At 45.9% G+C, this 27,962-nt stretch overlaps 2 protein-coding genes across 5 annotated transcripts in view; one reads left to right on the top strand and one right to left on the bottom strand.

The window, feature by feature from the left end:
- The window catches only part of AKNAD1 (AKNA domain containing 1), a 109,451-nt gene extending 102,944 nt beyond the window's left edge, over window positions 1-6,507 (bottom strand). Inside the window, exon 1 of the mRNA XM_056523499.1 lies at window positions 6,405-6,507. The gene's annotated coding sequence lies outside the window, so the exon portion shown is untranslated. The remainder of the gene's footprint in view (window positions 1-6,404) is intronic.
- A 27-nt stretch (window positions 6,508-6,534) lies between these two features.
- GPSM2 (G protein signaling modulator 2) overlaps window positions 6,535-27,962 on the top strand; it is a 67,234-nt gene continuing 45,806 nt past the window's right edge. For 2 of the 4 annotated variants that reach the window (XM_056523503.1, XM_056523502.1), the window contains exons 1-2: window positions 6,535-6,651; window positions 20,889-20,941. The gene's annotated coding sequence lies outside the window, so the exon portion shown is untranslated. Of the gene's footprint in view, window positions 6,652-20,886; window positions 20,942-22,638; window positions 22,707-27,962 lie in introns of all 4 variants that reach the window. The other 2 variants (XM_056523505.1, XM_056523504.1) reach the window with 2 other exon arrangements.

Genomic DNA, 27,962 nt, shown 5'->3' with positions numbered 1-27,962 from the left:
TGGAGTCACTTATGGGATATACTGTATATATAATGTGAGGAGTGGACTCACTTATGGGATATACTGTATATATAATGTGAGGGGTGGACTCACTTATGGGAGATACTGTATATATAATGTGAGGGGTGGACTCACTTATGGGAGATACTGTATATATAATGTGAGGGGTGGAGTCACTTATGGGAGATATTGTATATATAATGTGAGGGGTGGACTCACTTATGGGATATACTGTATATAATGTGAGGGGTGGACTCACTTATGGGAGATACTGTATATATAATGTGAGGGGTGGACTCACTTATGGGAGATACTGTATATATAATGTGAGGGGTGGACTCACTTATGGGAGATACTGTATATATAATGTGAGGGGGGGACTCACTTATGGGAGATACTGTATATAATGTGAGGGGTGGACTCACTTATGGGATATACTGTATATATAATGTGAGGGGTGGACTCACTTATGGGAGATACTGTATATATAATGTGAGGGGTGGAGTCACTTATGGGATATACTGTATATATAATGTGAGGGGTGGACTCACTTATGGGATATACTGTATATATAATGTGAGGGGTGGAGTCACTTATGGGATATACTGTATATAATGTGAGGGGTGGAGTCACTTATGAGATATACTGTATATAATGTGAGGGGTGGACTCACTTATGGGATATACTGTATATATAATGTGAGGGGTGGAGTCACTTATGGGATATACTGTATATATAATGTGAGGGGTGGACTCACTTATGGGATATACTGTATATATAATGTGAGGGGTGGAGTCACTTATGGTATATACTGTATATATAATGTGAGGGGTGGAGTCACTTATGGGATATACTGTATATATAATGTGAGGGGTGGACTCACTTATGGGATATACTGTATATATAATGTGAGGGGTGGAGTCACTTATGGGAGATACTGTATATATAATGTGAGGGGTGGACTCACTTATGGGAGATACTGTATATATAATGTGAGGGGTGGACTCACTTATGGGAGATACTGTATATATAATGTGAGGGGTGGAGTCACTTATGGGATATACTGTATATATAATGTGAGGGGTGGAGTCACTTATGGGATATACTGTATATATAATGTGAGGGGTGGAGTCACTTATGGGATATACTGTATATATAATGTGAGGGGTGGACTCACTTATGGGATATACTGTATATATAATGTGAGGGGTGGAGTCACTTATGGTATATACTGTATATATAATGTGAGGGGTTGAGTCACTTATGGGATATACTGTATATATAATGTGAGGGGTGGACTCACTTATGGGATATACTGTATATATAATGTGAGGGGTGGAGTCACTTATGGGAGATACTGTATATATAATGTAAGGGGTGGAGTCACTTATGGGATATACTGTATATATAATGTGAGGGGTGGAGTCACTTATGGGAGATACTGTATATATAATGTAAGGGGTGGAGTCACTTATGGGATATACTGTATATATAATGTGAGGGGTGGAGTCACTTATGGGAGATACTGTATATATAATGTAAGGGGTGGAGTCACTTATGGGATATACTGTATATAATGTGAGGGGTGGAGTCACTTATTGGAGATACTGTATATATAATGTGAGGGGTGGACTCACTTATGGGATATACTGTATATATAATGTGAGGGGTGGACTCACTTATGGGAGATACTGTATATAATGTGAGGGGTGGACTCACTTATGGGATATACCGTATATGAAGGAATAGTAACTACTACTGACATGGCTTTACCTGTTTTGTATTGATTTCCACCAAGTAATGGTAATGCTATGTGCTTTGGTGAGTACTTAACTATACATGAACCTTTTGGAGACATCCACCTGCTTTGTTTATTAAACTTGCCCCTTTTGTGTGCAATTATACACATAAATGAAGTGGCGCTACACCCCGCACTGCTCTATAGTGTTGTGTACGCTGGGTGGACAGTACAGGTTTCCTTTCATACTTGCTTTAGGGCATATAATCTTGGAGTGCTCCCATTGTGTCTGCCGGACTATTCACATGTATGCTAATCTGTGGGGTGCTTGGCCCTGGGCATGGTTTATTGGCTTCTAGAACAGTGGTCTTCAACCTGCGGACCTCCAGATGTTGCAAAACTTCAACTCCCAGCATGCCCGGACAGCCGTTGGCTGTCCGGGCATGCTGGGAGTTGTAGTTTTGCAACATCTGGAGGTCCGCAGGTTGGAGACCCCTCTTCTAGAACATCAAGTCTTCTAGGAAGGACACATAAGATTTTCTAGGGGCATTTAAAGGGGTATTCCAGGAAAAAAACTTTTATATATATATATATATATATATATATATATATATATATATATATATATATCAACTGGCTCTAGAAAGTTAAACAGATTTGTAAATTACTTCCTTTAAAAAATATAGTGATATGCCAAATCTTATTCCTTATTGTAATTAGATATGTACTTTCATGAAACTGAAAGTTATGATTACAAGACATATCTAAGTGAATTATACAATTGGAGGAATAACAATTTATTGGTTCGGATTCAGATAATACCGATATATTTTATTTTTATTTGTTTTCAATGTCTGTTTTTTCTTTTTGATTCCCTTACTGTTAAAATGAAAAATTGTTTATAAAATATAAAAATAAACAGTTATATATAAAAAAAAAAATCTTAATCCTTTCAATAATTATCAGCTGCTGAAGTTGAGTTGTTCTTTCCTGTCTGGCAACAGTGCTGTCTGCTGACATCTCTGCTTGTCTCGGGAACTGCACAGAGTAGAAGAGGTTTGCTATGGGGATTTGCTTCTAATCTGGGCGGTTCTCGAGACAGGTGTCAGCAGAGAGCACTTAGACAGAAAAGAACAACTCAACTTCAGAAGCTCATAAGTACTGAAAGGATTAAGATTTTTTAATAGAAGTCATTTACAAATCTGTTTAACTTTCTGGAGCCAGTTGATATATATATATATATATATATATATATATATATATATATATATATATATATAAACAAAGTTTTTTTTCCTAGATAACCCCTTTAACACAATTGTACAAGATATTTTCTTACGACTGTATTTAAGGCTAAATACAAAGCCTTCAGCTGTTCAGGCATGCTGGGAGATGTAGTTTTGCAACAGCTGTAGGCACCCTGGTTGGGAAACAATTGTCTATACTTTGCCTCTATTCCTTGTCCTATTATACCTTCCTATAGGTCAGAGAGACATTGGGATGCCATTATTTTAGTGTTTTGCTTTTTACTCGCTTTTAACCCTTCTCTTTGTTTTGTGCAGTTAATTTTACATTAATTCCTCCTCAAAGTTTATTGTGGGTGTGCACACTTCTTATTGTGTCGCCTCCTTATGCGTTATTAGTTTCTTCGACACACGTCTAACACCCTATTCTTTATTGGCTGCGCCCAATACTATTTTTAGTAAGGACGGTTTTACATAATATGACCACATTTGTGTGTACATATTATTATCACAAGATACGGCCTGACCGCAGGTTTTATGACCTAAACCTACAGCTTTGGTTAATTATATCTGCCGGCGGGATGGAATTTGCATCTGTAAGATCAATGAAAAAATGTGGCTGTAATATGCCTTGGTCACATGTTGCAGGTGTGTGAATACAGCCTTAGGGTACGTTCACACGGGCGGATTTATTTGCGGGTTTACCGCTGCATATTTGAAAGGGGACTGGCTATTCTCAGCTATCCACAGCAGAAAATCTGCCGCAAGCCCCATTGATGTCAACAGGGTCTGCGGCGGATTTTCCGCAGCGGAAATTCCCCAGCAGAAAATCTGCGGACAGCCGAGAAGAGTCCTGCCCCTTTTAAATTTGCAGCGGGTAACCCGCAATTAAAACTGCCCGTGTGAACGTACGTTTAGGGTGTGTTCAAATGGACGGATTTCTGGGTGTGTTTTCCGCTGAGACTTTCAATAGGGGTGAACTGTCTGCTGCGGAGCAGCGAGGACGCACGCATGGTAAGTTACCAGCGGCAAGTCATCTTCAGTGCTCCGACCACCGCTCCTCCAGTCCCGGGATCTAGTGATATGGCCTATAGGCCATAGCAGTAGTTCGTGACCCCTAACCAGAGGAGCGGTGGACGGAGCATTGAAGTGGGGCAGTACCCAGACATACAACCTCCAGCCATACACTGTATATGGCTGGAGGCTGTATGTCTGTGGGGGAACACTGCCTACTAATGTGGGGGAACATACTGCCAACCTAATATAAGGGGAACTATACTGCCAACCTAATGTGGGGGAACTATACTGCCAACCTAATGTGGGGGAACTATACTGCCAACCTAATGTGGGGGAACTATACTGCCAACCTAATGTGGGGGGAACTATACTGCCAACCTAATGTGGGGGGAAATATACTGCCAACCTAATGTGGGGGAACTATACTGCCTACCTAATGTGGAGGGAACTATACAGCCAACCTAATGTGGGGGAACTATACTGCCAACCTAATGTGGGGGGAACTATACTGCCAACCTAATGTGGGGGGAAATATACAGCCAACCTAATGTGGGGGGAACTATACTGCCAACCTAATGTGGGGGGAACTATACTGGCTACCTAATGTGGGGGGAACTATACTGCCAACCTAATGTGGGGGGAACTATACTGGCTACCTAATGTGGGGGGAACTATACTGCCTACCTAATGTGGGGGGAACTATACTGCACCTAATGTGGGGGGAACTATACTGCCAACCTAATGTGGGGGAACTATACTGCCAACCTAATGTGGGGGAACTATACAAAAATATAAAATTGTACTATTCTGATCCCTATAACTCTTTTATTTTTCTGTATATGGGAATGTATGAAGGTCATTTTTTGCACTGTGATTTGTAGTTTTTATCGGTACCATTTTTGGACTTTTCAATTGCTTTTTAGATTTTTTATGGTATTTGAAGTGACCAAAAAAATCTGGTTAGTGCACTATTACGACTTTTGTGGGATCACTTTTGATTTTGCCTAGGGCCACGCTAAGCCTAAAACTGGCCCTGTCCAAAGGATAGGGGATAAGTTATAGATCGCAGGGCAGCGGCCGTCCAACCCCCACAGTAAGTTGAGGGCGGATCAGCCCCTCCATGTATCTCTATGGGGTACATGGAGGGGGCGTGTCGGCCAGCGCTTCGTGCGGGGGTCAGCACACCCCTTCCAGCATTCTGCGGCTACCCTGGTCAGGGTTCGAGCACTGAGAGCCCTTGCTATCTATAACTTGTCCCCTATCTTTTGGATAGGAGAAGTTATATTTCACCAGACTACTCCTTTAATCTTGGCCTGGCGGACCATGGCTTGGGCTGGTATGGTAGGTCTCATTGGTGGCCTGATATAGTTGTGATAGGTGGTCATGTACCCTCACAATCATCTCAGAGGGGCGACAAGCTGCAGGTGATGACCCAAGCATAGGGGATAAGATGTTAGATCGCAGGGGTCCCACCGCTGGGGACCCCCTACGATTTCTGCTGCGGAACCCGTCATTCCGTGCACAGAGCAAACTCTGCTCCGTGCCCGATAACTGGCGATGCCAGCCGTCATGCCCCCTACATTCACGTCTATGGGATGAGGCGTGACGGGTATGTACTAGCAGTTACGCCCTTTCCCAAAGACATGAATGGGGTATAGTGTGACGTCACGAACGAGGAGGCTGCAGGCTTCTATGTTCCGGATATCGCTGCTGTCGGCCCTATCCTTTGGATAGGGGATAAGATGTTTACAGCGGAGGATCCCTTTAAGATTGAGCAGGTTCGATCTTCTTGCAGAATCCAATTCTGCGTTAGAACTTGGTGTGAACTGGGCCTGGAGATCAATGAGGGTCCGCGAATTCCCACAGAATTGTTTATAATCTCAACAGGTCTTTATTTTTTCAAGAACAGAATTGCAAAACGGATATGGTACTGCAATAGGTTGCTAGGGGCAACAGACTTTTACTTTCAGTTTAATAAATGTGCTTGTTGCCCATAGCAACCAATTACCACGGTTTAAAGGGTAAGAATACTAAGAGGACGCTGCGCTGATAGGTTCCTATTGGCTAACCAAAAGTGTTTCCCTTTTTTTCTAGCAGATATGAGGAATAATTTACATCCAACACCAATTACGTGTATCTAGGCCAGTGTTTCCCGACCAGGGTGCCTCCAGCTGTTCCAAAACTACAACTCCTGCAAAACTGCGTCCCATGCATTTCTCACACCGGCATGCCTGGACAGGCTTAGGCTGTCCGGGCATGCTGGGAGTTGTAGTTTTAGAGGCACCCTGGTTGGGAAACACTGCTCTGAGGCTGATGGGTACAATGATAGCTGTAATTTTGAGCCGCACTTTGCGCTGCGAGGACGGTCACGTGGTTTGCATCACACGACGATGAGCAATACTGACCGGGAGAGGGCGTGGGCTGCCAATCACAACGCAGAGCTCCTCCTCCCGAGCGCTGTGATTGGCTGGTACAAATGTCGCGCCCTCCCCATGGTCTCTTACGGCGAGGCGGCGGTTGATGTTTGAAATGCGGCGAGAGAAGGGGCGTGGCCCTGGAGGAGGGCGTGGCTTACGAAAGAGTGGCGGAGGGGGACAGGGACAAGTGTGGCGGTGGCGGTGTGAGGCGGTGCGGTGAGGAGATTACCGGGAGGTGAGTGACGGACACCGGGGGGGACTAGTTGTTGGACTTTTATGAAGTTTCCGGTTTGTTTTTGTACTGTTTGAGCCCCGGGGGTGGTGGGGGCTGTGCTGGGGGGGACGCGCTGTGTAACCCCTTCAGTGCTGGACTACACAATAACAAGACGGGGAGGAGCCTGGAGCTGTACTCAGGGTATATACTGTATACCAGTGCACTCCAGCTGTCATAACTACCACTCCTATCATGTACCCACAGAAATAATGGGAGTTGTAGTTTTACATGGAAGCCGGGACATCATAAGTATTAGGAGAGTGTTCACACCGGTCAGATTTGGTCGCGCTGCGACATTGCATCTCACGCTTGTCAATTTGGTCGCTTTGCATCTTAACGCATACCCAAAATCCCAACTTGATGGACGTTTTCGGTCGCATGTGACATTGCCAACATTGACCCCAATTAAGTCGCGACATTACGGCCCAAAAAAAAAATATTGCTACCATAACAAAGTCCAACAACAGCAGACAAGTTGTACCCCCCCCCCCCCCAAAAAAAAAAAAAAATAAAATAAATAAATGATATATGGGGTGAAAACACCTTTTTTCCAGACTTTGGGGGCCTTCGTTTTCACGCAGTGCACCTTTCGTAGAAGTGACATATGGTAGGGCCATACGATGACGACGATGCCAATTTATATATATATATATATATATATATATATATATATTTTTTTTTTTTTTTTTACTACTTAAAAATAATAATAAACTGTTTGTAGAAAATGTCCTTTTCTGGACCTTAGAACACTTTTTTTTTATTTGTCTTTATATGGGTCGGTACACGGGACCCCCCCCCCTATTCTTGTTGGGGTCCCATCTGCCGACCCTCCGCTGATGGTACCACCCTCCCTCAGGTTGTTAGTAGTGATGAGCGGCAGGGGTCATAGTCGAATTCGCAATATTTCCCGAATATATTGACGATTATTCGTCCTATTTTCGCAAAATTCGCATATCCGCTATGTTCGTTCACTTTGCATAAAAATTCGCATGTGGAGAAAAAAAATATAACAATATTCGTCATTACAAATATAAAGCATTATATTCTAAATATTTGCGAAATCGCGAAGTTCCGATATTCGTGATAAAAACTCGCATTACTAATATTTGTGCTCCACACTAGTGGTTATCCCGTATCCCTGGGATGAGCCCTTTAAGATCTTCGCTCCTGCAGCCTTCTCCAGTGTCATTCTGTCCTGTGTGAACTCGGTCCACTTTCCCACGTCAGTAATAGAACAGTAGTGGTTTTAAAACAGTGGTCTCAAACTGTGGCCCTCCAGATGTTGCAAAACTTCAACTCCCAGCATGCCCGGACAGCCAACGAGAGTTGAAGTTTTGCAACATCTGGAGGGCCACCGTTTGAGACCACCGTTTTAAAACACGGAAAAGTGAAGAACATTTCCAGTGATAGTGTGGGAGTCAATGGGAACTGTACAGAACCATATGTGCGTACGGTTCCATCCAGTTTTCACCATACGGTTTTTGACTTTGCACAGTTTTTTTTCTTGGAATTTCAAACAAGTGAAACTTTATTCATAATGGAGTGAAAAGTTAAAAATGTCTACGTTTTTTTTCTTTAAAAAAAAGGATGCAACCGGACATCATTTTTCAAACCGTACACAGATAAAACCTTGTACACACGTTTTGATACAGTTTAGTCAGGTTTTCAGGAATCCGTTTTTTAATCAAAAACCTCATTTAAAAAAACTGTATTGCAAAAACGTGGTGTGAACCCACCCGAATACTGATCTGAAATGGTGTGCAGTGTGTTCTCCAAGAGGGTGGACATCTCTACTATATCCAGAGAGTCCCAGAGATCAGATGCTGAATGAACATAAAGTGATGGGGAATCCAGAAATGGAAAAAGTCCTTTTTATAAATTCCAGATCACTAGTCACAACTCAATCCGGTCATGTTGGACTCCCATAGCAAACCTCTTCTACTCTGTGCAGTTCCCGAGACAAGCAGAGATGTCAGCAGAGAGCACTGTTGCCAGACAGAAAACAATAACTCAACTTCAGCAGCTGATAAGTACTGGAAGGATTAAAGGAGAACTCCGGAATATAAAAATTGTCGCCCATACTGCCGGCAGTAAAAAAATGAAAATGTACATACCTCCCTCTGCTTCCCCGGGGCCTCCGGTAACCGGCTCTGGTCTCCGCCGTGATCCTCTTCCTGGTTGCCGGTGGTCGGAGAGTCTTACTGCGCTCAGCCAATCACCGGCCGCAGTGAAGTCCGGCCTCGGCCGGTGATAGGCTGAGCGGCAGTGTGACGTTTTCGGCCCCGGGAGCAGGTGCCGGTGTGTAGTGAATAATCTTGTGTCCTGAAGCGTTTTCGCATTACCGCTCAGCATATCGCCGGCCGAGTCGGGACTTCACTGCGGCCGGTGATTGGCTGAGTGCAGTATGATTCTCCGACCACCGGCAACCAGGAAGAGGATCGCGCCAGAGACCGGAGCCGATTACCGGAGGCCCCGGGGGAGTGGAGGAAGGTATGTACATCTTTATTTTTTTACTGCCGGCAGTATGGGGGACAATTTTTATATTCCGGAGTTCTCCTTTAATCCTTCCAGTACTTATCAGCTGCTGAAGTTGAGTTGTTCTTTTCTGTCTGGCAACAGTGCTCTCTGCTGACATCTCTGCTTGTCTCGGGAACTGCACGGAGTAGAAGAGGTTTGCTATGGGGATTTGCTTCTACTCTGGACAGTTCCCGAAATAGGTGTCACCAGAGAGCACTTAGACAGAAAAGAACAACTCAACTTCAGCAGCTCATAAGTACTGAAAGGATTAAGATTTTTTTTAATAGAAGTAATTTACAAATCTGTTAAACTTTCTGGAGCCAGTTGATATATAGAAGTTTTTTTTTCCTGGAATACCCCTTTTAAAGTTGTTTTGGGGTAATCCTGCGTTGTACAGCAATTCATGTATAACTAGATATTATTGTGTAGCACCAGATTACAGCTCTGTATACTGTGGTATAACCCTCAGTGGCTTAAAGGGATACTCTGGAGAAAAAAAAGTGCTTTCAAATCAACTGTTTATACAGATTTGGAAATTACTTCTGTTTAAAAATCTTAAAGGAAATCTTCAGCGGTAACTAACTTATCCCCTATTTTCAGGATAGGGGATAAGTGTTTCATCGCCCGGGGGTCCCAGCGGTCGGATCTCCTGTATGGGGCCCCGGCTCTCCCGCAGCTCTTACTGTGCAGAAGGCGTGTTGGCCGCAGCATGACCCCATGGCCGAAACCCCCCCCTCCATGTTTCTCTATGGGAGAGGTGGAGATGCAGTGTTCGTCCATCCACCCCCGCTTCTCCCGGAAAGCTGAATGGAGGGGGCATATCTGTCAACCTCAGTGAGGGTCCTGTGGTTTGGGGATAAGTTATATACCGCTGCAGATCTCCTTTAATCCTTCCAGTACTCATCAGCTGCTTTATGCTCCACAGGAAGTTGTGTAGTTCTTTCCAGTCGGACCACAGTGCTCTCTGTTGCCACCTCTGTCCTTGTCAGGAACTGTTCAAATCTCTCCTGTGCAAACCTCTGTACAAACCTCTCCTGCGCTGGACAATTTCTGACACAGACACAGGTGGCAGCAGAGAGCACTGTGGTCAGACTGGAAAGAACTACACAACTTCCTCTGGAGCATACAGCAGCTGATAAGTACTGGAAGGATTCAGATTTTTATATAGAAGTCACTTACAAATCTGTATAACCTTATGGCACAGGTGGATTTGGGAGAAAAAAAAATTCCTCCTGAAAACCCTTTTATATAGTGTTGGTTTTGTATTGTTCACCCCTTTTTTGCTTTTATTAGTTCTAATAATAGATCCCATATTGTTGGGTAATAGTGGTTTATTGGCCGAGCCCTTATATTGTTTATACAGAACTTTAGCATATGGTGCAGTCTGGATCTGCTGATGTCAGGAGACTGTGGACCTAGAACGTTGCTGGTGGAGTCACTTCACATGTACATTGTATGTAGCCGCTCCTATAGTCTACAAGGTTTTCTCCTCCCTTGATTTAATGAAGAGAAATGAACAATGCGGCCGTGTACGACTTACATGTTGTTTCATGCCGGTTTGTTTAGCAGACGGCAAGAATCTCAGGTTTCACAAGGAGCCTTTGTATATCTTCTATTCTAGAAGCTCTGAGAGGCATGGGCAGCCCTTTAAAGCAGTACTCTGGCCCTAAGACATAAGATGTCTGACCGTGGGGGGTCCCGCTGCTGGGGACCCCCACAATCTTGCATTCAGCACCCACCTCTGGGAGCTGCAGTCTGCGCTGCCAGCTCAGAATCTGCCGGGTGACGACCACGAGGCTGGAGTATTGTGACGTCATTCCTCCGCCCCCGTGGGATGTCATGACTCCACCCCTGTGTGACATCACGCCCCACCCCTGCTATGCAAGTCTATGGGAGGGGGCGTGACGCCCCCTCCCATAGATTTGCATTGCAGGGGCGGAGGCATGACGTCACGTGGGGGCGGAGGCATGACGTCAAGATACTTTGGCCTCTTGGTCGTCACCCTGCAAATTCTGAGCTGGCAGCGCAGAGTGCAGCTCCCAGAGGTGGGTGCTGAATGCAAGATTGCAGGGGTCCTCAGCAGCGGGACCCCCACGGTCAGACATCTTATCCCCTATCATTTGGATAGGGGATAAGATGTCTTATGGCCAGAGTACCCCTTTAAAGTCTACCTGTCATTAAAGGGGTACTCCGGTGGAAAACTTTATTTATTTATTTTTTAATCAACTGGTGCCTGAAAGTTAAACAGATTTGTAAATTACTTCTATTAAAAAATCTTAATCCTTCCAGTACTTATTAGCTGCTGACTACTACAGAGGAAATTCTTTTCTTTTTGGAACACAGAGCTCTCTGCTGACATCACGAGCACAGTGCTCTCTGCTGACATCTCTGTCCATTTTAAGAACTGTATGTTTTCTATGAGGATTTTCTCCTACTCTGGACAGCCGAAGGCTGTCCGGGCATGCTGGGAGTTGTAGTTTTGCATTGTATTTGCACTCCTTTTTGTGTACAGTTTTTGCAATTAATTTTTTTTTTTTTTTTTAAGCAAGCGGCCATTTGTGCAAAAACGCCTTTAGAATAAAGTCAGATTCACTTTTTGCAGTGGTAGGTGAATTATCGAAAAGGCATTAATTTTAAATTGTCGCCATTTTTTGCACAATCTCACTGCAGCCCATGCCACACTTTGAAACGTACTTAAGATCTTTTCCATAAATTTAGCTCCTTACCCGGCAAATGGCAGAAAAAAATATACATTTTATATATTTATTTTTCACACATACAATGATAAATTCCTTTCAATGTATTTATAGCTTTTTCTTTCGGTCTCCGACGCTCCTATGAATAGATGTGAGATCATCTGTTATGTGATTATAAGGCCATAACCTTTAAAACGGCATATAAAAGGCTCTCCAGGATTTCTCATTGTATTCTAAGGCCGCTCCTTATACTGGATCTAGATTGTTAGTAAGGCCGGGCCAAGCCTTCAGTAATCCCTTAGTCCAGTCAGTGTGTGTGTGTGTGTGTGTGTATGTATGTGTATATATATATAGTATGTATGTATTACGGGTTTGGCTGACTCGGAACATGCAGCCTGTGAATGCTGGTGTCAGGTCCACAAGTTCTGGTCCTGTGCTGCCATTGCAAATTTTCTCTATGTAAATGACGCCACAGGACCAGCACCAGAACTTGTGGACCTGACACCCGCATTCACAGGCTGCTTGTTACGAATCAACCAAACCCGTAATACATACATACTATATATTATATATATATATATATATATATACATACACACACTGACTGGACTAAGGGATTACTGAAGGCTTGGCCCGGCCTTATTAACAATCTAGATCCAGTATAAGGAGCGGCATTAGAATACAATGAGAAATCCTGGAGAGCCGAGCGGCTTATTTATATATATATATATATATATATATGCACTGTGTGGGATTTCAATCCCAGGATCAAGGCAGGTGCTCAGTCCAATCAAAGACCCGACCACAAAGTCCCAAACTGCGTAACTCCAAGAAGACATGGACGGCACTCCAGCGGTCCAGTGTAAAAAGGTAAACTTTATTTCACCCAACGTGAACAAGCGACGTTTCAACCTACTCAATGAGGTCTTTTTCAAAGCTTGAAAAAGACCTCATTTAGTAGGTTAAAACGTCGCTTGTTTACTTTGGGTGAATAAGGTTGACCTTTTTTCACTGGACCGCTGGAGTGCCGTCCATTTCTTTTTGGAGAAATATAATTTAGCAGGGCTCTACAAATCCCAGGCGCCAGGTTACCATGTCAACTGAGAATTCCAACCTGGCACCTAGGTTTTTGTTAACCCCAGCAGCAGTGGCAGCGTACAATGGCCGTCCGTAGCTCCTCCAGCACGTCCCCTCATTCAGAGAGCTTCTATGCTTCCTCTACTTACCAAGCATGTGAATACATCAGGCTGTGGCATGGTAGCAGAGGGTGTGCGTCTTGGCACTGTGCGCCCTCCCAAGCTACAGGAGAAGCTGAGACCAGGGAGGGACCCGGATCAACAAATGGAGAGCTGTCATCAGATGAGGGAGACAGTCAGGAGGAGGCCAAAGGAGAGCGCCCTGCAGTGCCAAGTGGGTGCTGGGGGCAGTGCTATATGTGCGTGTAGGGGGGCTGTACACCTGCCTTGGCATACTGCCCCTACCCTGCTCCCACCCAGGTGGCACATGTAAAAACTCTCCTGCAGTCTATAGTGTTGCCAGACAGCACCAGGCTCCTTGCTGCATCTCCTGTCTCTCCAAAGAAGAAAAATGTAAAAATAAAATAATTGTTCAAACTATTAATCACATTCCTAATCCTCACAAAAGTTCCAAGCACTAAAATTGCTAACTTTTTGATCAAATCCCACAAAGAAAGAAGGAGGGAAAAAAATGTGCAAAAAGTAGTAACGATAATAAACTACAGCTCATGGCACAAATACTGGAAAATTGCGACAGTCATTAAAAACTTTTTTTTGTTGCTGGCTCCTAGATTAAGCTGGCTCTTTTTGTTTTTGCGGATTTGAAAGGGTGCGGGCTCTTCTCGGCTGTCCATAGCAGATTGTCCGCAGCGGAATTTCCGCTGCGGAAAATCCGCCGCAGTCTCTACTGACTTCAGTGGGGGTTTGCGGTGGATTTTCCGCTGCGTAAATTCCTCCGTGGAAAATCTGCTGCGGACAGCCGAGAAGAGCCCGCACCCTTTCAAATATGCAGCGGAAAACCTGCAAAAACAAATAGCGTGTGAACGCACCCTCAAAGCAAATTTGTCAAGTGCTGAGATATATATATATATATATATATATATATATATATATATATATATATATATATATATATATATAGGGGGAGATATATCAAAACTTGTGCAGAGGAAAAGTTGACCAGTTGCCCATAGCAACCAATCAGATCGCTTCTTTCATATTTGAAAAGGTCTCTGAAAAATTAAAGTAGCGATCTGATTGGTTGCTATGGGTAACTGGGCAACTTTTCCTCTGGACAGGGCTTCATAAATCTCCCCCATAGTCTCTTTAGTATTATGTAATGCACAGAGATCCCTAACCCATAGAGGACACATGGTGTAAATGTACGTAATGGTGTCCTTGGGCTTAGTGCACCATGACGGACATTTATGCCACAAATAAAGCGGGCACGGAAGCTGCGCTCTCTTCATGCATAGCTGATAGCTAATGGCCAATATCAGTCATGTCCACCATTAACCCTTTAGCCCACTGTTTCCCATCCAGGGTGCCTCCAGCTGTTGCAAAACTACTACTCCCAGCATGCCCGGACAGCCTTCGGCTGTCCGGGCATGCTGGGAGTAGTAGTTTTGCAACAGCTGGAGGCACCCTGGTTGGGAAACATTGCATTAGCTGCTGTGATTAGAGATGAGCGAACGTACAGTAAATTCGATTCGTCACGAACTTCTCGGCTCAGCAGTTGATGACTTTTCCTGCATAAATTAGTTCAGCTTTCAGGTGCTCCGGTGGGCTGGAAAAGGTGGATACAGTTCTAGGAGACTCTTTCCTAGGACTGTATCCACCTTTTCCAGCCCACCGGAGCACCTGAAGGCTGAACTAATTTACGCAGGATAAGTCATCAACTGCCGAGCCGAGAAGTTCATGACGAATCGAATTTACTGTAAGTTCGCTCATCTCTAGCTGTGATCAATACAGATCCTGGCTCCTAAAGCAGCTACGGTCCTTGTAAGACTCAATGAACCTCCCACAGCAAGGGGATCTGTGGATGCAAAAATAAGTTATGTCTCTTAAAGGGGTACTCCGGTGGAAAATTTTTTTATTTTTTTTTAAATCAACTGGTGCCAGAAAGTTAAACAGATTTGTAAATGACTTCTATTAAAGGGGTACTCCGCACCCCTAGACATCTTATCCCCTATCCAAAGGATAGGGGATAAGATGTCAGATCGCTGGGGTCCCGCTGCTGTGGGCCCCCCGGGATCTCGGCTGCTGCACCCACCTGTACGGCTGCCACCTCGCACCGGGAACGCTGGAGGCTTCGGAGACTGACCACTATGGCGGACGAGCGTGATGTTACGACTCCGCCCTGTGTGACATCACGCCCCGCCCCCTCAATGCAAGTCTATGGGAGGTCTGTCACGCCCCCTCCCATAGACTTGCATTGAGGGGGCGGGGCATGTCGTGATGTCACTCTCGTCCGCCTTTTGTGGTCGGTCTCCAAAGCAGCCGTACAGGTGGGTGCAGCAGCCGAGATCCCGGGGGCCCACAGCAGTGGGACCCCGGCGATCTGACATCTTATCCCCTATCCTTTGGATAGGGGATAAGATGTCTAGGGGTGCGGAGTACCCCTTTAAAAAATCTTTACCCTTCCAGTACTTTTTAGCAGCTGTATGCTACAGAGGAAGTTCTTTTCTTTTTTTAATTTCTTTTTTGTCTTGTCCACAGTGCTCTCTGCTGACACCTCTGTCCGCGTCAGGAACTGTCCAGAGCAGCATAGGTTTGGGGATTTTCTCCTGCTCTGGACAGTTCCTGATATGGGCATCAGGTGTCAGCAGAGAGCAAGGTGGTCAAGACGACAAAAAAGAAATTCAAAAAGAAAAGAATTTCCTCTGTAGCATACAGCTGCTAATAAGTACTGGAAGGGTAAAGATTTTTTAATAGAAGTAATTTACAAATCTGTTTAACTTTCTGGCGACAGTTGATTTAAAATAATAATAATAATAATTTCCACCGGAGTACCCCTTTAAATGTGATAAGGTAAAACAGCTGGAGGGCCGCAGGTTTGACAACAGTTCTCTATTATTGCTAAACTATAACTCTCATTGTTCCCGGACATCTGTTGTCTCTCTGGACGTGATAGGAGTTGTAGTGCTGCAGGTTAGGGAATCTGTAGTTTCTGTCAGGCGTGTTTTCAGCGTGGCTCATCTGTAATAAATGTAGTGATCCAGCTATAACCCATCCCGCGTGCAGGGCGGGAGGCCCGTAGGACTGGTTTGAGGGCGAAGACTTCTGACAGTGCAGTTTATATAAATATATATGGTTGGTAAATAAAGTGTGAGAAGATGTATAGGGCTCCATTCACACAGATGTTTTCTCAGTGGGGGAAGGGGAATAAGTAGATCAGGTATGTTAAAGCTATAACTATAACTCCATTATAGCCTATAGATAAAAGTATATTGTCTACAATGTTGTGGTCCCAGTGATGCTGTTTATCTGCTTTCCAAACTTCTCATGTTGGTGATGCCATCTTTAGACATGTATAGTTTGGTGACTCTTCTTGCTGCACCGCCAGTTACACATATCTCGTTGTGCATCCTATGAAGCAGATGTGGCTGCTGCTCCCCCGTGCCATTTCATCCATCACTCCTCTTCATCACCCCCTGTGCCATTTCATCCATCACTCCTCTTCATCACCCCCTGTACCATTTCATCCATCACTCCTCTTCATCACCTCCTGTACCATTTCATCCATCACTCCTCTTCATCCCCTCTTGTGCCATTTCATCCATCACCCCCTGTACCATTTCATCCATCACTCCTCATCACCCCCTGTACCATTTCATCCATCACTCCTCTTCATCACCCCCTGTGCCATTTCATCCATCACTCCTCTTCATCACCCCCTGTGCCATTTCATCCATCACTCCTCTTCATCACCCCCTGTACCATTTCATCCATCACTCCTCTTCATCACCTCCTGTACCATTTCATCCATCACTCCTCATCACCCCCTGTACCATTTCATCCATCACTCCTCATCATCACCCCCTGTACCATTTCATCCATCACTCCTCATCACCTCCTGTACCATTTCATCCATCACTCCTCATCACCTCCTGTACCATTTCATCCATCACTCCTCTTCATCACCCCCTGTACCATTTCATCCATCACTCCTCATCATCACCTCCTGTGCCATTTCATCCATCACTCCTCATCATCACCCCCTGTACCATTTCATCCATCACTCCTCATCACCCCCTGTACCATTTCATCCATCACTCCTCATCACCCCCTGTACCATTTCATCCATCACTTATCACCCCCTGTACCATTTCATCAATCACTCCTCTTCATCACCTCCTGTACCATTTCATCCATCACTCCTCATCACCCCCTGTACCATTTCATCCATCACTCCTCCTCATCCCCTCCTGTGCCATTTCATCCATCACTCCTCATCACCCCCTGTACCATTTCATCCATCACTCCTCATCATCCCCTCTTGTGCCATTTCATCCATCACTCCTCATCACCTCCTGTACCATTTCATCCATCACTCCTCTTCATCCCCTCTTGTGCCATTTCATCCATCACTCCTCATCATCACCCCCTGTACCATTTCATCCATCACTCCTCATCACCTCCTGTACCATTTCATCCATCACTCCTCATCACCCCCTGTACCATTTCATCCATCACTCCTCATCATCACCCCCTGTACCATTTCATCCATCACTCCTCATCACCTCCTGTACCATTTCATCCATCACTCCTCATCACCTCCTGTACCATTTCATCCATCACTCCTCTTCATCACCCCCTGTACCATTTCATCCATCACTCCTCTTCATCACCCCCTGTACCATTTCATCCATCACTCCTCATCATCACCTCCTGTGCCATTTCATCCATCACTCCTCATCATCACCTCCTGTACCATTTCATCCATCACTCATCACCCCCTGTACCATTTCATCCATCACTCCTCATCACCCCCTGTACCATTTCATCCATCACTTATCACCCCCTGTACCATTTCATCAATCACTCCTCTTCATCACCTCCTGTACCATTTCATCCATCACTCCTCATCACCCCCTGTACCATTTCATCCATCACTCCTCCTCATCCCCTCCTGTGCCATTTCATCCATCACTCCTCATCACCCCCTGTACCATTTCATCCATCACTCCTCTTCATCCCCTCTTGTGCCATTTCATCCATCACCCCCTGTACCATTTCATCCATCACTCCTCATCACCCCCTGTGCCATTTCATCCATCACTCCTCTTCATCCCCTCTTGTGCCATTTCATCCATCACCTCCTGTACCATTTCATCCATCACTCCTCATCACCCCCTGTACCATTTCATCCATCACTCCTCATCACCCCCTGTACCATTTCATCCATCACTCCTCATCACCTCCTGTACCATTTCATCCATCACTCCTCTTCATCACCCCCTGTACCATTTCATCCATCACTCCTCATCATCACCTCCTGTACCATTTCATCCATCACTCCTCATCATCACCTCCTGTACCATTTCATCCATCACTCCTCATCATCACCTCCTGTACCATTTCATCCATCACTCCTCTTCATCACCCCCTGTGCCATTTCATCCATCACTCCTCATCATCACCTCCTGTACCATTTCATCCATCACTCCTCTTCATCACCTCCTGTACCATTTCATCCATCACTCCTCATCACCCCCTGTACCATTTCATCCATCACTCCTCATCATCACCCCCTGTACCATTTCATCCATCACTCCTCATTATCACCCCCTGTACCATTTCATCCATCACTCCTCATCATCACCTCCTGTACCATTTCATCCATCACTCCTCTTCATCACCCCCTGTACCATTTCATCCATCACTCCTCCTCATCCCCTCCTGTGCCATTTCATCCATCACTCCTCCTCATCACCTCCTGTGCCATTTCATCCATCACTCCTCCTCATCACCTCCTGTGCCATTTCATCCATCACTCCTCATCATCACCTCCTGTACCATTTCATCCATCACTCCTCTTCATCACCCCCTGTACCATTTCATCCATCACTCCTCTTCATCACCCCCTGTACCATTTCATCCATCACTCCTCATCACCTCCTGTGCCATTTCATCCATCACTCCTCATCACCTCCTGTACCATTTCATCCATCACTCCTCATCACCTTCTGTACCATTTCATCCATCACTCCTCTTCATCACCCCCTGTACCATTTCATCCATCACCCCTCATCCCCTCCTGTACCATTTCATCCATCACTCCTCTTCATCCCCTCCTGTAGCATTTCATCCATCACTCCTCTTCATCACCCCCTGTACCATTTCATCCATCACCCCTCATCCCCTCCTGTACCATTTCATCCATCACTCCTCTTCATCCCCTCCTGTAGCATTTCATCCATCACTCCTCTTCATCACCCCCTGTACCATTTCATCCATCACTCCTCTTCATCACCTCCTGTACCATTTCATCCATCACTCCTCTTCATCACCCCCTGTACCATTTCATCCATCACTCCTCCTCATCCCCTCCTGTGCCATTTCATCCATCACTCCTCCTCATCACCTCCTGTGCCATTTCATCCATCACTCCTCCTCATCACCTCCTGTGCCATTTCATCCATCACTCCTCATCATCACCTCCTGTACCATTTCATCCATCACTCCTCTTCATCACCCCCTGTACCATTTCATCCATCACTCCTCATCACCTCCTGTGCCATTTCATCCATCACTCCTCATCACCTCCTGTACCATTTCATCCATCACTCCTCATCACCTTCTGTACCATTTCATCCATCACTCCTCTTCATCACCCCCTGTACCATTTCATCCATCACCCCTCATCCCCTCCTGTACCATTTCATCCATCACTCCTCTTCATCCCCTCCTGTAGCATTTCATCCATCACTCCTCATCACCCCCTGTACCATTTCATCCATCACTCCTCTTCATCACCCCCTGTACCATTTCATCCATCACTCCTCTTCATCACCTCCTGTACCATTTCATCCATCACTCCTCTTCATCACCCCCTGTACCATTTCATCCATCACTCCTCATCACCCCCTGTACCATTTCATCCATCACTCCTCATCACCCCCTGTACCATTTCATCCAACACTCCTCATCACCCCCTGTACCATTTCATCCATCACTCCTCATCCCCTCCTGTACCATTTCATCCATCACTCCTCATCACCCCCTGTACCATTTCATCCATCACTCCTCATCACCCCCTGTACCATTTCATCCAACACTCCTCATCTCCTCCTGTACCATTTCATCCATCACTCCTCATCACCCCCTGTACCATTTCATCCATCACTTATCACCCCCTGTACCATTTTATCCATCACTCATCACCTCCTGTACCATTTCATCCATCACTTATCACCCCCTGTACCATTTTATCCATCACTCCTCTTCATCCCCTCTTGTGCCATTTCATAATCTCCCTTCTTACTCCCTTTGCCAATCTGTTCCTCTCCCCGCCCCCCAGCGCCGTTGCTAATGTCAGGGGCCTCACTCTTCAGTCCAGGCAGCCACCGCTACTCGCTGATTTGATAGCTCACCCGCAGGACTGTGCCCACATAGTGACCAGCGGTGGCTGCTGGAGAATGGGGTGGTCCCGGATCACACTTATGTGTTGCTGCACCCAGTTTGGAAAGCCTTGCTCTGTGGGGTGTTTTTGTTTAACTTTTGTGATTTTTGATAAGAAAGATATTCCATTTTTTCACCATTCCATTTCTTTCTTTCTTTTTGCTAAGTAGTTAAGCATAGACCTGAGGAGAGTGTCTGTATCTTTTCCTGCAGCAGTACATTGTCTCTTTATCTTTTTACGTGAGATGTGGAAAATAACTTGTATAATTTGCCTGCTGTGCTTGCTGTGTTATATGTATTGTGTTAGGTAACTTTTTTTTATTTTTTAAATATTTTTGCATTTAAGGTTATTGAACAGTCTGAAGAGGAAGGAGGAGGGAAGGAGTTTCCACAGTTCAGGTATGACCCGCCATGCTTTATAGTGCTGTATGTATCTCGTTCCTACCCCTAGCTGGGCTTAGTCAAAGTTTCCCCATTTCAGACACATATTCTAAAAAATGTTTTGTTGTGTAACTTATTGGTGTATTTTTTACCATGGCAAAGCTATCGAAAGGAATATCCAATGGAAATAGAACGTAAAGGAGTAGTCCAGTGCTGAAAAACAGCGGAGTACCCCTTTAACCAAAAGGAGATTATAGTTAGGCATGAATTTACAGCCAATTGACTTTAATGGGATTCCGCGGTCCCATTCACACTGCAGAATTTCTGCTGCAGGAATTCAATTTAAAGAGGTACACCACCCCTAGACATCTTATCCCCTATCCAAAGGATAGGGGATAAGATGTCTGATCGCTGGGGACCCCCGCAATATAGCGTGCAGCACCCACCTGTAACTGCTTCTGGCAGCGCTGGAGGTTCTGGCTCCCGACCACGGGAACGGAAGATCGTGACGTCACAACTCCGCCCCCCGTGTGATGTCATGCCCCGCCCCCTCAATGCAAGTCTATGTGATAGGGGATAAGATGTCTAGAGGTGGAGTACCCCTTTAAGTGAATTGGCTATAAATTTATGCAGGATTCTGTTCCGAAATTCTGCCGTGTGAAAATAGCCTTTTTGTGGCTCGTTCACAACACAACAAGTTGAGCGTCCACCTGCAAGGTTTTTATTGTTTTGCACGCTTCCCGTCGATATACTATCCACGGCGCACTGTGATGCCTTATTATAGAAATAATTTATTTGTTACTTTCTCATCATGTGATATAGTTAGAGTTTCTGTGTGACCTCCTTCTAGATGTTTCCTTATCCCAATGTATTTCTCAACCCAATTCCTCTGATATCAGTTATGGCAGACGATTGGCTGTTTAGTACAATCCTTGATTTCGGTGATTTATCTTTTACCTGCTTTCCTGTGATTTATTGCTGCTTGTATGTGATTGTTACCTTTTATGTACATTGATCAGCCAGAAGATTAAAACCACTGACAAGTCATGTGAGTAGCATTAGTTTCTGGTATGTAGCAGTTAGTACTTACCAAAACTGGTCAATGTTAGGATGAACAGTGAACTGGCAACAGGGTGATGGGTGCCCTGACCCTTGGGTTGGGTCCTGGCATCATCTGGATGTTACTGTGAGACGTAGCACCTACCTAACCATTGTACAGATCGAATCCCCTCCGGCCACACTGCCCCTCCGGCCGCACTGCCCCTCTGGGCCGCACTGCCCCTCTGGGCCGCACTGCCCCTCTGGGCCGCACTGCCCCTCTGGGCCACACTGCCCCACCGGCCACACTGCAAACATTGTTCAGGAACCTGACAAAGAAATCAAGATGGTGACTCGGCCTCCAGACTCCCCAGGTCCCAATCCAATTGATCATCTGTGGGATGTGCTCGAGAAAGAAGTCTCCTCCATGGAGGCCGCACCGCACAACTTACAGGATTGGCCGCAGATACAACAGGACGCATCGTAGATCTTGTTTCGTCCAGGGCTCAGTGGGTCATAGTTTGGAGAGCTACACAACATGAGTTGGTTTTAATGCTATGGCTGATTGGTGTACACTACTGGTAATGGTTATTTGTAAATGTGTTTTCCAGAGTAAGAATAAATGTAGTTTTCATTGGGGGGCACCTATATTGATGGGTATATGCTCTTGCCACTAGGAGGCGCTGACACTAGGAAAAAAAGTCTGCTCCTCGCTGGCAGGATATACCCGCCCACAGGAAGTGAGGTAATCAGATTTATCTAGTGTCAGTAGGAGGCAAGACACGGGTCTGAGAGCTCCCCAGACCTGGTCTATTATTTTATTATTTTCTAGTACGGGCTGTTTAGTTAGGTTCTTTACTCCCTTTTGTTTCCCTTTTCAGGTGGGGGTTCAGAATAAATGTAGTTTTTAATTAATTTTTTTTCAAAAAAAATAAATAAAAAAACTTCCGTCCTGGGTAGGGATCGACCGATATCTATTTTTTTTTAGGGCCAATACCGATAATCTGTGACCTTTCAGGCCGATAGCCAATAACTTATACCGATATTCCGGTATAAGTTATCGGCTATTTCCCTATTATCGGCTATTTTATATATCAACTGGCTCCAGAAAGTTAAACAGATTTGTAAATTACTTCTATTTAAAAAAAAAAAATCTTAATCGTTTCAGTACTTATGAGCTGCTGAAGTTGAGTTATTCTTTTCTGTCTAACTGCTCTCTGATGACACCTGTCTCGGGAACTGTCCAGAGTAGAAGCAAATCCCCATAGCAAACCTCTTCTATTCTGTGCAGTTCCCGAGACAAGCAGAGATGTCAGCAGAGAGCACTATTGTCAGACAGAAAAGATCAACTCAACTTCAGCAGCTGATGATTATTGGAAGGATGAAGATTTTCTAATAGAAGTAATTTACAAATCTGTTTAACTTTCTGAAGCCAGTTGATATATATAAAAAAAAAGGTTTTTCCTGGATAACCCCTTTTAATAATTCAATAGAACATACACAAAAAAATACATTGTGTTGTGTATAATGTCATTTTACATTATAGGTCTATTTTATTTATTTTTACTATAAATTAAACAATCAAAGAGCAACTAATAAATATATTTATATAATTACGTTGCATTTGGGATGGTTGGATGACATAAATTGATCCGCATATATCTCCCGTATACTGTGTAGATGCTGCAGGCTTTTGGATGCATCTCCCTGCGGAAAGATTGTCTGACTTGTCTAGGAAAACTTGCAAGGAAAGTATTAGTAATGCTACACGTTCCGGGGCACACGTTAGTGCCATGTGGGTGGATCTTGTGCGCTTAGGGGGAGGGGTTATTAAAACCTGTGTCGAAAATTGAAGCATTGTTCATAGCAACCGATTTATTATTAGTTTTACCTGATTAATGTAAATGGCTTATCATGAGTATCATTCAACAATAAAAAATAAATAAATGACGTCCAATATGACTTAGTCCACTACGCCGGCTCCACCACAGATGTGAACAGATCCTAACCCGGCGACAGATGTCTTGTTCCCACAACTTCTGAGATCTCGCCATTGTTTTTCACCAAGTGATTGTGAGCGGTTATGTAAAACCGCGCAGCAGACAGATGGCGAAGACTGACTAATAAAGCAGATGTCCCAGCGAGAAATAGATGACAGACAGTCCTCCAGTGTGTGTGTAATTGCTGTTATACCTCATAAAACTCTCATCATATCTGAATATGACCCCTAGGGTGATCAGCTGATCGCTTTGGATCCTGCTGCAGGCTTCTCCCTGCAGACATCTGATTTTAAAGGGGTAATCCAAAGGATAGGGGATAAGATGTCTGATTGCGGGGGTCCCGCTGCTGGGGACCCCACCAAGATCTCCGGGCCGTCAGCGGCATCCGGAACACGGAAGATTGGAGCTTCCGTGTTTGTGATGTCACGCCACACCCCCTCTATTCATATCTATAGGAGGGGGTGTGACGGCTAATAGATCCACTTACAGTAAAAAAAAAATTGTCACCCTATATTTATTATGAAAATCCCTCTTTTCATTAGCTCACAGTGCTAGAAATCCTCTCGGGAAGGGGGTGTGTCCCTCCCTTGTGGTGGTGGAAAGTGAATGGTGTGTGGTGGGAGGGGGCGTGTCCCTCCCTTGTGGTGGTGGAAAGTGAATGGTGTGTGGTGGGAGGGGGCGTGTCCCTCCCTTGTGGTGGTGGAAAGTGAATGGTGTGTGGTGGGAGGGGGCGTGTCCCTCCCTTGTGGTGGTGGAAAGTGAATGGTGTGCGGTGGGAGGGGGTTTGTCCCTTGTGGTAGTGGTGGAAAGTGAATGGTGTGTGGTGGGAGGGGCGTGTCCCTCCCTTGTGGTGGAAAGTGAATGGTGTGCGGTGGGAGGGGGTTTGTCCCTTGTGGTAGTGGTGGAAAGTGAATGGTGTGTGGTGGGAGGGGGTTTGTCCATCGTGGTGGTGGTGGGAAGCGATTGGTGGGAGGGGGCATGTCCCTCCCTTGTGGTGGTGGGAGGTGATTAATGTGTGGTTGGAGGGGGCTTGTCCCTCGTGGTGGTGGTGGTGGTGGTGGGAAGTGATTGTGTGGTGGGAGTGGGCGTGTCCCTCGTGGTGGTGGTGGTGGGGGGAGCAGGTTGGTGTGTGATGGGAAGGTGCGTGTCCCTCCCTTGTGGTGGTGGGAGCAGATTGATGTGTGGTTCGAGGGGGCGTGTCCTTGGTGGTGGTGGGAAGTGATTCATGTGTGGTGGGAGGGGGTGTGTCCCTCCCTTGTGGTGGTGGGAGGTGATTGGTGTGTGGTGGGAGGGGGGTGTCCCTCCTTGTGGTGGTGGGAGGTGATTGGTGTGTGGGAGGGGGCGTGTCCCTCCCTTGTAATGGTGGGAGGTGATTGGTGTGTGGTGGGAGGGGGCGTGTCCCTCCCTTGTAATGGTGGGAGGTGATTGGTGTATGGTGGGAGGGGGCGTGTCCCTCCCTTGTAGTGGTGGGAGGTGATTGGTGTGTGGTGGGAGGGGGCGTGTCCCTCCCTTGTGGTGGTGGGAGGTGATTGGTGTGTGGTGGGAGGGGGCATGTCCCTCCCTTGTGGTGGGAGGTGATTGGTGTGTGGTGGGAGGGGGCGTGTCCCTCCCTTGTGGTGGTGGGAGGGGGCGTGTCCCTCCCTTGTAGTGGTGGGAGGTGATTGGTGTGTGGTGGGAGGGGGCATGTCCCTCCCTTGTGGTGGTGGGAGGTGATTGGTGTGTGGTGGGAGGGGGCATGTCCCTCCCTTGTAGTGGTGGGAGGTGATTGGTGTGTGGTGGGAGGGGGCGTGTCCCTCCCTTGTGGTGGTGGGAGGTGATTGGTGTGTGGTGGGAGGGGGCATGTCCCTCCCTTGTGGTGGGAGGTGATTGGTGTGTGGTGGGAGGGGGCGTGTCCCTCCCTTGTGGTGGTGGGAGGGGGCGTGTCCCTCCCTTGTAGTGGTGGGAGGTGATTGGTGTGTGGTGGGAGGGGGCATGTCCCTCCCTTGTGGTGGTGGGAGGTGATTGGTGTGTGGTGGGAGGGGGCATGTCCCTCCCTTGTAGTGGTGGGAGGTGATTGGTGTGTCTGCTCTTGCAGCCTTGTCCATGAGTCATCTCTTGTCCATAACTCATGGACAAGCCTGATGCTGCTGCAGTACTGGTTGGTGTCCCAGTTGGAATGGGGACCCCTAGTGGTGGGATTCTCAGAAGCCGTTTTCTAACTACTACTAAATATTCTAAAAAAAATTTAAACAACCATATTACAAAAGGTCTTTCATTTTCATCAGTAACAACATATACAAAGTTTTTAGCTCCGGCAGTGCCTATTTAAGTCCATTTTAGGTCATAAATGTCCATATTCACTAGGTCACTGTTCCTCTACCTGTGGTTCTCCAGCTGTTGGAAAGTGACAACTCCCATCATTCTCTAAGTAGCCCTGTGCATATGTCTTATTATGACATGGGAACCTCATAGAGCAGTGTTTTCTCTACCTGCGGTTCTCCAGCTGTTGCAATGCAACTAATATCATGCCCTGAAAGTCTTCAGTTGTCAGTGCATGATGGAGGTTGTAGTTTATAAACCGCTGGAGTGCTACAGGTTAGGGCAGTGTTTTCCAAACAGTGACTCCACCTGTTGCAAAACTACTACTCCCAGCATGCTCTGACAGCCAAAGGCTGTCTGGGCATGCTGGGAGTAGTAGTTTTGCAACAGCTGGAGGCTCACTGTTTGGAAAACACTGGGTTAGGGAACAGTGCTCCATGTTGCAAAAGGGCAACTCCCATACTGCACTGATAGTCTACGCTGCCGGGGTATGATGGGAGTTGTTGTTTAGCAACAGCTGGGGTGCAGAAGGTTGTGGGAAAAATGCAGCTGTAGGTTGTCAGGACATGGTGATGGTTGTAGGATTTCAGCTGCTAAACTGCCAAAGGTTGTTTGACTTTGCTTTATTTTAAAACTAAAACCCACATCAGAGCATGATAGGAGTTGTAGTATTTCAACAGCTGGGGTGTCATAGGTTGTTGAACAATGCTTTGTTATTGCAAAACTACAATCCCCATCATGCCCAGATAGTCTATCCCATTCAGGGCATGATGGTAGTTGTAGTTTTGCAACAGCAGGTGCATCACAGGTGATTACATCCTTAGGTCAGGGTCTTCCAAACAGTGTGCCCCCAGCTGTTGCAAAACTACAACTCCTGGTATGCTGGGAGTTGTAGTTTTGCAACAGTTGGAGGCACACTCTTTGGAAAACACTGCCCTAGGTCAATGGATAGGGGATTGTCGCTTTAAAGGGGTACTCCACTGCCCCAGGGTCCGGAACATTTAGTTCCGAATGCTGGGTTCTGGCTGCGGGGGTCGTGACGTCATACCACGCCCCCTCAATGCAAGTCTATGGGAGGGGGCGTGACGTACGTCACGCCCCCTCCCATAGACTTGCATTGAGGGGGTGTGACATCATGAGGGGCGTGGCCTTGATGTCATGACCCCTGCACCCAGCGTTCTGAACTAAACGTTCTGGACGCTGGGGCAGTAGAGTACCCCTTTAATGTTTACCTGCACGAACATGATCTCTTTGTCCTCTCGCAGCATTCGCTTTACTGCAGAAACGTGATCTCTCTATTGTAATTTAATGTAATGAGCGTTTCCTGATCCGATAAATGTTCCTGTCCCGTGTTTGTGTGTGTGAATGGACGCTTGTACCGATCATTCCCATGTCCTCTCCAATCAATTACCTCCTCATACGCACAAGCTTTGTGATTCCTACTCACTTCAGGTGCCCGGTAAGCGGCTTTGGCGGTGCTGGGGCTCGCGTCTCCAATACGCCATGACATCATTGTTAATGATATAAACCACCGGCTAAGGAGATTTCCAAAGAGCTTTGATGCAATCTGATACCTCTTTAAAAAAAAAAAAAAAAAACTTGGCCGGCATGCTCCCCCCCCCCCCCCTCTCTCACCGCAGACGATCGCATTCCGCTTCCCCGAGTCTCGCTTGCCTTAGTTACCATAGCTACACGTAGTGCGA

The sequence above is a fragment of the Hyla sarda genome, chromosome 6, assembly GCF_029499605.1.
Source record: "Hyla sarda isolate aHylSar1 chromosome 6, aHylSar1.hap1, whole genome shotgun sequence".
NCBI lineage: Eukaryota > Metazoa > Chordata > Amphibia > Anura > Hylidae > Hyla > Hyla sarda.
This window is presented reverse-complemented; position numbering and strand designations above follow the sequence as displayed.